This window comes from Balaenoptera acutorostrata, chromosome 13 (assembly GCF_949987535.1).
Source record: "Balaenoptera acutorostrata chromosome 13, mBalAcu1.1, whole genome shotgun sequence".
Classification (NCBI taxonomy): Eukaryota; Metazoa; Chordata; class Mammalia; order Artiodactyla; family Balaenopteridae; genus Balaenoptera; species Balaenoptera acutorostrata.
In genome coordinates this window covers 62969908-62982301 of record NC_080076.1, presented here as the reverse complement: position 1 = coordinate 62982301, position 12394 = coordinate 62969908, and the positions used below count along the sequence as shown (strand labels likewise).

The following is a 12394-nucleotide window of genomic DNA, read 5'->3' as shown; positions in this document are numbered from 1 at the left end:
TAGAAAAATGAACAAAGGATATATATAGATAGATAAATCACAGGAAGAGTAATGACTTGCCAATAAATATTTTAAAATATGTTCAATGATAATAAAAGAAATGAAAAAAAGCAATGATAGGGTATTTATTAACTTATTAAGTATTAAAAAGATTGATCATATCCAGGGTTGGCGTGGGTTTGGGGCAGGAGGCGCTCATACACTTCACAGGAATGTATTTTAAGACCTGTTTATGGAAAGATGCTCAACACCACTAACCATCAGGGAACTGCAAATCAGAACCACATGAGATATCACCTCGCACCTGTTAGAACAGGTATTATTAAAAAGACAAGAAATAACAAGTGTTGGCGGGGATATGGAGGAAAGGGTACCCTCATACACTGTTGTCCAGAATGTAAACTGGTGTAGCCACTATGGAAAACAGTATGGAGGTTGCTCAAAAGATTAAAACTAGAACTACTAAATGGTCCAGCAATTCCTTTTCTGAATATTTATCTGAAGAAAACAAAAACACTAACTTGAAAAGATATATTCACCCTCATGTACACAACAGCATTATTTACAGAAGCCAAGACGTGGAAAAACGACCAGTGTCCATCAACTGATAAATGGATCAATAAGATATGATACACACACACACACACACACATACACACTCACATACACACACACACACACCACACACATATATAAACACACCACACACACACACACACACACACAGGAATATTATTCAGCCATAAAAAAGAATGAAATCTTGCCATTTGCAATACCACAGACAGAACTTGAGGGCATCATGCTAAGTGAAGTAAGTCAGTCTGAGAAAAATAAATACCATATGATCTCACTTACATGTGGATCTAAAAACAAAAACTGAATTCATAGATACAGAGAGCAGACTGGAGGTTGCCAGAGGCCGCAGGTAGGGGTGGGCAAAATAGGTGAAGGTGGTCAAAAGGTACCAACTTCCGGGCTTCCCCGCCAATGCAGGGGACACGGGTTGGAGCCCTGGTCTGGGAAGATCCCACATGCCGCAGAGCAACTAGGTCCGTGCACCACAACTACTGAGCCTGCACTCTAGAGCCCGCGAGCCACAACTACCGAGCCCGTGTGCCACAACTACTGAAGCCCGTGAGCCTTGAGCCCATGCTCCACAACAAGAGAAGCCACTGCAATGAGAAGCCTGCGCACTGCAACGAAGAGTAGCCCCTGCTCACCACAACTAGAGAAAGCCCCGCGCAGCAACGAAGACCCAACGCAGCCAAAAATAAATAAATAAAATAAATAAATTTATATTAAAAAAAAAGGTACCAACTTCCAAGTATAAAATAAATAAGTCAGGGGAGGGAATCAATAGCATAGTGACTATAGTTGATAATACTGTACTGTATATTTGAAAGTTCCTAAGAGAATAGATCTTAAAAGTTCTCATCACAAGAAAAAAAAATTGTAACTGTGCAGTGACGAATGTTACCTAGGATGTGAACTAGACTGATTGTGGTGATCATTTCACAATACATACAAACACCGAATCACTATGTGGTAAACCTGAAACTAACATAATGTGGTATGACAATTATACATCAATTTTTTTAAAAAGTCAAGTACATAGAAGCAAAGAACAGAGTGGTGGTTAGCAGGAGATGGGGGCGCTGGGTAGGGGTGGGTGGGAAGACACAGATCAAAGGGGACGAGGTTGCAGCTATGTGGGTAAGTCTAGAGATGGAATATACAGCATGATGACTGTGGTTGATAATACTTGAACCCGGAAATTTGCCAAGAGAATAGATTTCACATGTTCTCACCACTTAAAAAGGGTAACTTGTGAAGAGAAAATATGCTAATTAGCTTGACTGCAGTAATCATTTCACTACGTATACATACATCAAATCATCGTGTTGCACACTTTAAGCATATACAATTTTTATCTAAAAAAAAAAGATCTTCTTTCAAAGCTACTGTTGGTAACACATAACAAAAAGTTGAAACATGTGTATCATTTGACCCCAAAGTTCCACTTTTGTGATCATCACACAAAGATCCTCATCTCTATGTGGTAAATAGGAGAAAAATATTCAAAACAACCCAAAGGTTCATCATAGAGAATTCATTAACGGTGTAGGTATATCATGGAAATGCCACAACCATTAAAATGATGGTGAGGATTTTTATATATAGGAAAAGATATCCTTGACATACCATTAAACGAAAACAACAGTCTCAGAGCAGCAGACGCAGCATAATATAATTTCGGGTAAAATGTGTCTGGGTGTGTCCGTGTGTATAGGCATAACATAATGTTTCTCAAAATGTTAACAGTGGGATTTCTCATCACGTGTACCTTTTCCTCATAAGAGTCTGTAGTGTATAAATTTTTATGATGATTTTTAAATGATTTTTAAATTTTATAAAAGCAGCCATATTTCAGTTATAAAAAATAATGAAATAATGCCATTTTCAGCAACATGGATGGATCTAGAGATTATCATACTGAGTGAATGTAAATCAGACAAAGACAAATATCATATGATATCACTTATGTGTGTAATCTAAAAGAATGATACAAATGAACTTATTTACAAAACAGAAATAGACTCACAGACATAGAAAACAAACATGTGGTTACCAAAGGGGAAAGGTGGGGGGAAGGGATAAATTAGGAGTTTGGGATTAACATATATACACTATTATATACAGAACAGACAATCAACAAGGACCTACTGTACAGCACAGGGAACTCTACTCCATATTCTGTAATAAACTATGTGGGAAAAGGATCTGAAAAAGAATGGATATATGTATATGTACAACTGAATCACTTTGCTGTACACCTGAAACGAACACAACATTGTAAATCAACTACACTCCAATATAAAATAAAAATAAAATATAAAAAAAGAAAAAGAAATAAAAATAAAAAGCAGCCACATTTACTGGGGAGTCGGGGGGAGGGGGGGGGAGCAGGGAGAGAAAGTTCGGATCCTGATGTTTTTCTGGCAAACAACAAAACCATCGTTCATTTTTACTTCCCGTGCAATACTTTTCATTGAATCAACACTGGCCAAGTTGAAATGATCCTATTTGGAAATTGGAAGCACATCCATAGCCGAGGATTCCTTTTACTGCAGGATGCTAGTGTGGCCTCACCAGAGTGTGCAAAGAAGCAGGCCACCCACCCCAGCCCCACCGCCCTCGTGCAAGTCTCCATCCACCTTGATGAGAAACTCCCCTGCTCCTGTGTGGCTTTCGGAAAAGGGAACGGGTTGGATGGAGCTCAGGATGGACCCAGGAGTTCCCAGCTGGAGGACCCCGGCCGCTGACCAGGAGTCACTGAGGACAGAGCCTTTCCATAGGCACTGGCTGCACAGCTCTGTGTTTGTTGTCCTTGTCAGGCATCAAAAATCTATTTTTAGTCCATCCTTTGGCAACCCACTCCAGATGCAGAAACCAAAATCAGAATTCCTGCCATAAAGGAGAAAAAAGCCATGTATTTTTTAAAACATTCCTGCTTTGCTAATGGAAAGGAATACATATAAAATGTCTATTTTTCCAAAATAGCCTCCGTCTAAGAATGGTCCACTTAAACACTCGAAGCAGGAGAGTCAGTACAAAATGTATACACAAAGAGGAGCAAATCGTGGCTTTTCTAAGACAGAATTCGTTTTCAGCTGTAACATTGTGAAGTGAATCTGAAATGGTCACTGCTGTGCAGGTCTCATGAATTATTTACTAGAGCTTTGTATATAATGCATTACTTGCTCTTTCCTTCCTCCAAATGGAATCATTTTGAAATAAATCTGTTGATGAAGCCACTTAAATTTTATTACCGGGGACCTGGGGGTTTTAATGAGTTAAAGTTCATGTCTCAGTTCCAAAACCCAGTAATGCGTTGGCCAAAGGATAATGTTTGTGGAGGACAAAAAGATAAATCACGTCTGGCCTACAATGTGTATACTTTTCCCCTACAAATATAAAACAAAAGCCACAATCGGCCTCAACACTCAACATGACATCATTCCATTTCCGTGGGGTCGGAATTAAGACTGATGAAACACTCTCATGAAAGATTCTTCTAGAAACAAAGTTCTCAATCACAGGAGGTTGATAAAACTTTTTAAAAACTCTCACCTTGAAAGGTTATTTGAAAATCAGCACAATAAATGCCAGTTCAAAATCCCTTGTGAACAATCTGTCCCCCAAAAGAAGAGGCTGTTTATGCCCGTGTGTGTGACTGTTTGTGCTGTAACTGCTGGATGTCTACAGAGTGAGGGCAAGGGAATGGCCTTCTCTGAGCTTCTAAGACCCTCAGCTTTCACAGGTGCAAAAGTGCTGCTCCCACTTCCAGCAACGGGCAGAATGATAAGTGGGCATGACCCTTCTGGAAAGCATCTGGACAATGTATTTAGAAAGTCTTACCTAAATGTCCATCGACAGAGGAGTGGATAAAGAAGATGTGGTACATATATACAATGGAATATTACTCAGCCATGAAGAAGAATAAAATAATGCCATTTGTAGCAACATGGATGGACCTAGAGATCATCATACTAAGTGAACAAAGTCAGACAAAGACAAATATCATATGATATCACTCATATATGGAATCTAATTTTAAAAAATGATACAAATGAACTTATTTACAAAACAGAAACAGACATACAGACAGAGAAAACAAATTTATGGTTACCAAAGGGGAAATGTCAGGGGGGAAGGATAAATCAGGAGCTTGGGATGAACACATGCACACTACCATGTATAAGACAGATAAACAACAAGGACCTACTGTATAGCACAGGCAACTCTACCCAATATTCTGTGATAACCTATATGAGAAAAGAATCTACAAAAGAATGAATATATGTATATGTACAGCTGAATCACTTTGTTGTACACCTGAAACTAACACAACATTGTAAATCAACTGTACTCCAATAAAATTAAATTTTTTTTTAAAGTCTTGAAACATTCCTATGCTTTGACTCAACAGTTCCACTTCTGAAGGGGATGATCAGAGGTGGCCTCAAAGAAACCAGAATTCATTCTAGAATCATCAGTAATGCTGAAAAATTGTTATCAACCTCAATGTCTAACCATCGGGGACTGGAAACGTAACTTTGGCTTAGCTGTATGATGGAATACCGGGCAGCAGTTAAACTCAAGTTTCTGAAAAATATGAAATGGCACGTGAGGCAAGATGGCTTAGTATTTCCCAAAGAAGGGTTTTCTGCAGAACCCTGTGCCCTTGAAGTACTTTTTGGAAAAAAGCTTCTTGGTCATGTAAGTTTGAGAAACTCTACATATTACAACGTTCCCCTGGAGGTTTACGGAGTTTTATTAGTACACGAAAGGCTCTGAAAATTTCTGTAGTAAAGGAACCTATTTATTTTCCTTTTAACTCAGAATTTTTGATTTACTTTTTACCATTTTTCAAGTAATATTTATTAACATCTAGGGACCTAGTGAGTGTCCTGAGAACCCACCTTAGGGGCACAGGATGAAGACCCAAGACAGGGTGTTGACCCGCGTTTGGCTCTGTACTGGTGTGGGGGTGGCGGTGGCGGGGCTCAGGTTTTCCCAGCTCTGTGAGGACACTCACGGTTCAAGGTGAGACAGGCTCTGCATGGAGCCTCCTTCCCCTGCCCTGCTCTTGCCTTACCTGCAAAACAAAGCTCCCTTCTTCCCATCCCACAGCATCCTTTGTGTGCCTATACACACACACACACACACAGACACACTCAGCACACAGGCAGGAAGTGTTATTCCAGGAAACCTAATCCTTTAGACCACCCAGTCTGCTTCAGGCAAAATCCCTTACACGCAGGTTGGTGGTGTCATAAATTCCATAGCAGCAAAATTCTGCACATCAAGGGTGAGCAGTGGTGGAAAATACATGAAATTTCCAAACAAGGACAGGCCCCAGCTGGGCTCTCTCTCCCCAGATGAGTCACCCAAGCCAGGGGGCTCTGGCATCGGGTCCTGGAACTTCAGGGATTGGTCGTTTTAGGATTTTCAGAGAACGCTCTGTCCCTGGTGAGATGCTTCCACGCAGCCTGGGAGCCGGTGCTGGTCTGTCTCGGGGGCCAGCGCTCGAGCAGAAATTCTCACCCTCCCCCAGAACACCAGGGCCGCGCACACTCAAGGGCAGAAGCCAAAACACATCCCGAGGTCTCTCAGGATTCAAACAAAGAGGGAAGTGGTAGAGGAAAATTCCTGACATTCCGACATTCTCAGCTGGCAAAAGTTGAATGGAAAAACCACTACTGAATGTACTTTCTGTGTCATTCAGAAGAGCGTTTCTAAGTTTTACACAGACCCTCTCTCTCCACAGAAAAGCACAGGCCTATTTAATATGTCTACTCAGATGTCCTAAAATCCAATAATACGTAAAGTTTAATAGAAAAGCCTATTAAAATGGTTATTTCTGAATAATGCCATTATAGGCAAACCATCACTTGTTTTCATATTTCCTAATTATTTTAAAAAAATTTTTAACAGGATACACTACTTTTGCAATGAGAGGGGATTTTTTTCCCCCTCTGCTTTCTTTTTTCTTTTAATGTGCCAGTTAATGTCAAAGGGCTTCCTCTGCATTCGGAGATCAAAGGGTTAAAGCAAAAGTCCCAGGAGGAAGCTGGGGTTTAGGGTCACCTGACAAGGTGCGTGCAAACCTTCTGTAGCAGAAAATGGTATGACCAAATCCAAATGTCTTTCCACAAAAATGGTGTTGGCGTGGGAGTAAGGGGAAGAGGATTAGTGTGTTTTAACAGACAAGGTCATGAGCTGGCCTATTCTGATCCCTAGAATAATGTGTAAGACAGAAGTCAAGGTTTCGAAGTGCTGTAGCAATTCACGTTTCTCCCACCCATGAAAAACCCAACCACGGGGACCCTCAGCTCTCAGTCCAGTTGGCTGGCGCGGGGTGGGGGGGAGGGAGGGGTCTTATAAGTGCAGAACCACGTGTGCCCCACTTGCCCCTAAATCATCGAAGGAAAAGCGGTGATGGTGACAGCTCAGGTTTCCCCAGGGGAACATTGTACACCTCCCTCTCTCTCCTCCAGGCTCTGCGTCCTCGGCCCTCTGAGCTTCAATGTCCCATCGTGGAGGCGAGTCCCCCGCGGAGTGGGACCACAGAGCATCACCCGGGATGGTACCCGAGCCGGCGACCCCGCACTCCCAGGCGCCGGCCACCCCGGTGCCAGCAAAGGTGGCCCTCGATGCAGCCACGAGGAAACCTCCCCCCCGCCCCGTGCATCGCCTTCCTGAGCCCAAGTCATCCTCCCGTGACCCACTGTCCCAAAGCTTCCACCAGTGCATTTAGATGTTGCCGTGGCCTCCACGCTGGCGGCACAGCGGGGGCTGGGGGATGCTGTCTTTTACTGCTGGGTTGTGATACTTGTTTACATACACTGTCAAATCTATTTTTAACTTTTTATCGTGGAAATTTTCAAACACACACACAAGAAGAGAGCAGAGTATAAAGCACGTCGGTGCTCTTATCCCCCAGACTCAGCACCCCTGACCCGCGGCCCCTAATATCCGCCCCCCCTCACCGCCCAGCCCACCCCCACCACTGGAGTCCAATGCAGCAAACACTTGACATCATATCATGTTAACTGTAAAGCAGAAGGATTTTTCTTCAAATATAAGTCAAATTGTGTCACTTTCCTGTTCAACATCTGTCTGACTTAGCATAAAATCCACCCCCTGGACTGTGGTATCTAAGGCCCTCGTCGCTGGGGCACCAGGCCTGAACCTGCAGCCACAAGGAGTCACAGGTTTTTCCCCCAGCCGGGACCCTCCTCCACCCATACCCACATGGCTTGCCCCCTCCTTCATTCACACATTTCTCAGCTGCCACCTCCTCCTCCAAGAACCTTCGGTGACCCCCTATCTGGGCAGCAGCAGGAACTCAACAAACATTCAGAGGCTGAACCCACAGGATGAGCCAGTAACCCTGTGCAGGCAGGCTAGACAGGGGGATGGGGTGGGGCGGGTGGGTGTTCCCATTTTACAGATGAGAAAACTGAGGCTCTGGATGATTACGTAAATTGCCCACAGACACACAGCTCTTAAAAGACCTTGAACACAGGTCTTCTGACCCCAAATTCCACGTTTTTTCCACTAGTCAGCTGATTCTCTGAAATGAAGCATTGCTTACACAGATGAAGATACGGGCTGGCACTAACTTTACTCATTCATTCATCAGCTATCACCTGGACACCTGACATGTGACAGGGACCATTCTAAGCCATGGAGACTCAGGGTTGGTAGGTAGGATAACAGCCCCCAAAGGTTTCCACCTAATCCCTGGACCTGTGGTGATGTTACGGTGCACAGCGACGGGCATTGGGTTCCTGGCCAGCTGACCCCGGGATGGACAATTACCCTGGGTTATCAGGTGGGCCCAGTGTCATCACAAGGGTCCTCTCACATGGAAGAGGGAGGCAGGAGAGTCAGAGAAACTTGAAGATGCTCTGCTGCTGGCTTTGAAGATGGACGAAGAAGCCACAAACCAAAGACTGTGGGCGGACTCTGTAAAAGGCCAGGAAACGGATTCTTCCCAGAGCCTCTGCGAAGGAACCTGCCCAGACCTGTGAGAGCGTGAGCCCGGGTTGTTTGAAGCCACAGGAAACAGAGAAGGTGAAGAAGACAGACAAATCTCTGTCCTCCAAAGCGCACACTTTCCTTGGAGTGGAGGGTGGAGGCGCCGCCTTCAGAGGGGCTGCTCTGGAGATAAAGGCACACACGGTGAGGTCCCTCTCAGAGGACACTCCTCTGTCCCCGTGTAGACACGACCTGCTCTCTGCCCCAGGCTGCTTGAGAGTCACAGAGGGAAACTGGCCTCAACCCAAGCGGCACAGACCATGCCTCACAATTAGAAGCCACTTAGGGTGTCACGTCCCAGACTAGATACACACGGTAAAAGCCCGACTATCGAAGCATCTTCATCTAGAGGAGCCACGTCCCTCCACAGGACGGGGAGATGCCCTCTGGGGAACAAAGGAAGGTAGTGGGGTCTGTCGTGATGGGGAGGATGCAGAGGGCAAGGGGCTGGGTCCCTTTCAGACCAGCTCAGGGCTGAGATTCCCACCCCACCCCCGGCTCCTGGATCCCCACTCCCCATCCCCTCCCCCACTTCCAGTGTCCCATCCCACTGGCCGAGGGCAGAGACGTTTACAGTGTTTCCCGAAGGATTTGTTATTTTAGTACAGGGACGTGTCCTTCTTCTTGCTCTCCTGTCAGCAGCATCTCTGACACACAGGAGGGCAATTCTGCACCTAAAGTCCTATTTTCCTAAATGACACCAACACCCACACACTGAACAACCCTGGGGACCAGGTCTATGAGCACATAGCTCTGTCCCTTCTCGCACACCACTGTCATGCTTTTTTCCTGTAGTTTCTGCCGCCAGATAACTGCCCCTCTTGGGCTGTACCACTTATAACTGAAGGAGACTCCTGGGGCTTCTTCTAAGAGGAGCCGCTAAAAAGGAATGAAATAATGTCATGTGCAGCAATGTGGATGGACCTAGAGACTGTCATACAGAGTGAAGTAAGTCAGACAAAGACAGGTATCACATGATAGTCCTTGTATGTGGAAACTAAAAAAAATGGTACAAACGATCTTATTTACAAAACATAAATAGAGTCACAGATGTGGAAAACAAACTTATGGTTACCAGGGAGGGAAAGGGGAGGGGAGGGACAAATTGGAAGATTGGAATTGACATATAAACACTACCATATATACAATAGATAACTAATGAGAACCTGCTGTATAGCACAAGGAACTCTACTCAATGCTTTGTAATGGCCTATATGGGAAAAGAATCTAAAAAGAGTGGATAGGGGCTTCCCTGGTGGCACAGTGGTTGAGCGTCAGCTTGCCAATGCAGGGCATGCGGGTTCGAGCCCTGCTCTGGGAAGATCCCACATGCCGCGGAGCAACTAGATCCGTGAGCCACAACTACTGAGCTCTGCGCGTCTGGAGCCTGTGCTCCGCAACAAGAGAGGCCGCGATAGTGAGAGGCCCGCGCACCGCGATGAAGAGCGGCCCCACTTGCCGCAACTAGAGAAAGCCCTCGCACAGAAACGAAGACCCAACACAGCTAAAAATAAATAAATGATAAAAATAAAGGAATTCCTTTAAAAAAAAAAAAAAGAGTGGATATATGTATATGTATAACTCATTCACTTTGCTGTACAATAGAAACTAACACAACATTTTAAATCAACCCTACTCCAATAAAAATTTTTAAAAATAAAAATAAAAATAAATAAGAGGAGCCGCTGTGACCCGGCCCTGTCGACAGCTGTTGATCTCATTTTTTTTTTTTTTTAATTATTGGCACCTTTAATTATTATTTATTTATTTATTTATTTTGGCTGTGTTGGGTCTTCGCTTCTGTGCGAGGGCTTCCCCCAGCTGCGGCAAGCGGGGGCCACTCTTCATCGCGGTGCACGGCCCTCTCACCATCGCGGCCTCTCTCGTTGCGGAGCACAGGCTCCAGACGCGCAGGCTCAGTAGTTGTGGCTCACGGGCCCAGCCGCTCCGCGGCACGTGGGATCCTCCCAGACCAGGGCTCGAACCTGTGTCCCCTGCATCGGCAGGCAGACTCTCAACCACTGCGCCACCAGGGAAGCCCGATCTCATTTTAATAGCACACAGCATATCTGCAGGTTTCTAAGCTGTCTTCTTCCCATAAAACCTTCATCCAGTGTTCCTTTCTGGGAGTGTTCTTGGTGGGCGATGGAGCGAGGGGGTAGTTCCCTTATTTGGACCTCGATTCACACTGTGACAGCACTGTTCTCTGGGGGAGGGGGGTGCATGTACTCTACCTCCTCCCATTGAAGGGAGACCCCCATGGAAGTTTGCGAGGAGGCGCCCCAGGGTGGAGCCCCCCCCAGCAGTGCTCCAAGTGTGTGCTCCGCGCTGGGAGCTGGGCCTCTCTTTCCAGGGGCTGCAACGCGAGCTGGGGAGAAAAAAAGAGCAGCTCATTTGGAGCCTGTAAGAGGCCTCTTTCTTCAAGGATTCCTGAAGGTCAAAATTTCCTCTGACTTTAGCTGCAGCCTATGAATAGGGAACCACTTTCCTGACCATGGACTCCAGGGCCCTGAGAAAGAAGGAAAGAGAGCAGACAGGTTTCTTTTGATGTTTGTAAAAGAGCCTGAACTTGACCTCAGATACTTGCTGTCTTCAGTTCTCTTTTCCTTCTCAAGGACCCATTCAGACCCAGCAGCGAGGCCACGGCATTCTCAGCTGCATCCCAGCACCTGACCTCCAATCACCTAAGTTTCCAAATGATGGGAGACGACTGGTAGGTGCTGGCAGAATTCAGCCGAAGTAGGGGAACAAGCAGCACCGCTAACCAGCCCGGGCACCCAAGTTTTCACAACTGCATCCATGAAGCCGTCAGCTCCTGGGGCCTCAGTGACTTTTCCTTCTTCAGGCACCCGGGGCTCAAGGAAAACTCCCGACAGAAGGAACAAGTAAAGATTAAACAAACCCGGGTGGTGCCAATATAGCTCTTTAGTATATATTTTCTGGAATCTTTTAAATCTCTCACAACTGGGGAAAAAAAAAGTCTGTGCACTCACTAGGAAAGTGATCATAAGCCTTTTGAATCAATGGGTTTCAGAACATTGTCACATTATCATTAGCAGTATGTATTAAGTCATAAAGTCTGGTCTTGGGTTAGATAATATTGCTGAAATAAAACTAAATCAGCTGAAAATAATACGACTTTGATGACTGATTCCTTCTTTTAAAAGATATATTTAGTCAAATACCATAAATTTCAAGTCTAATAATGGTTTGGTACATTGTAAGTGATAACTTCACAAATATAACCTTGTTTATGGTACTATATGAATTTACTACAGGGACCACATTTAAACATTTAAAAGATTTAATACTTTATTCAACATTTTTTCTTTAGGTACTATTCTGAAGTCAAGACTGCACTTCCAAATCATGAGTAATCTCCAAAAAGATGAAAGACAGTGTGAAACTCACTTATCACTTATAATTTAAAGGTTTAAGGAGTAGGTAACCTCAAATTCACTATGGATTCAATACAATCCTTATCAAATTTTTAACTGGAGCTTTTTTGATAAACATTTACAAGCGGATCCTAAAATTCATGTGGAAATGCAAGGGACCCAGAAGAGCCAAAAGAACCTTGAAAAAGAAAAACAAAGTTGGAGGACTCATACTTCCCAATTTCAAAGCTTACTACAAAGCTACAGGAAAATTTTAGATCAAAGGAATAGGACCGAGAGTTAGGAATTAAACCCTCACACGTGTGGCCAACTGATCTTCAACAAAGGTGCCAAGACAACTAATTGGGCAAAGAATAGTCTTTTCAATTGTGTGTATGATACTGACATAC

The 12394-nt window shown here is 44.4% G+C and overlaps 1 protein-coding gene across 1 annotated transcript in view; it reads right to left on the bottom strand.

The window, feature by feature from the left end:
• Window positions 1-12394, bottom strand: part of RAB31 (RAB31, member RAS oncogene family) — a 110838-nt gene that overhangs the window by 47208 nt on the left and 51236 nt on the right. The window lies entirely within an intron of this gene.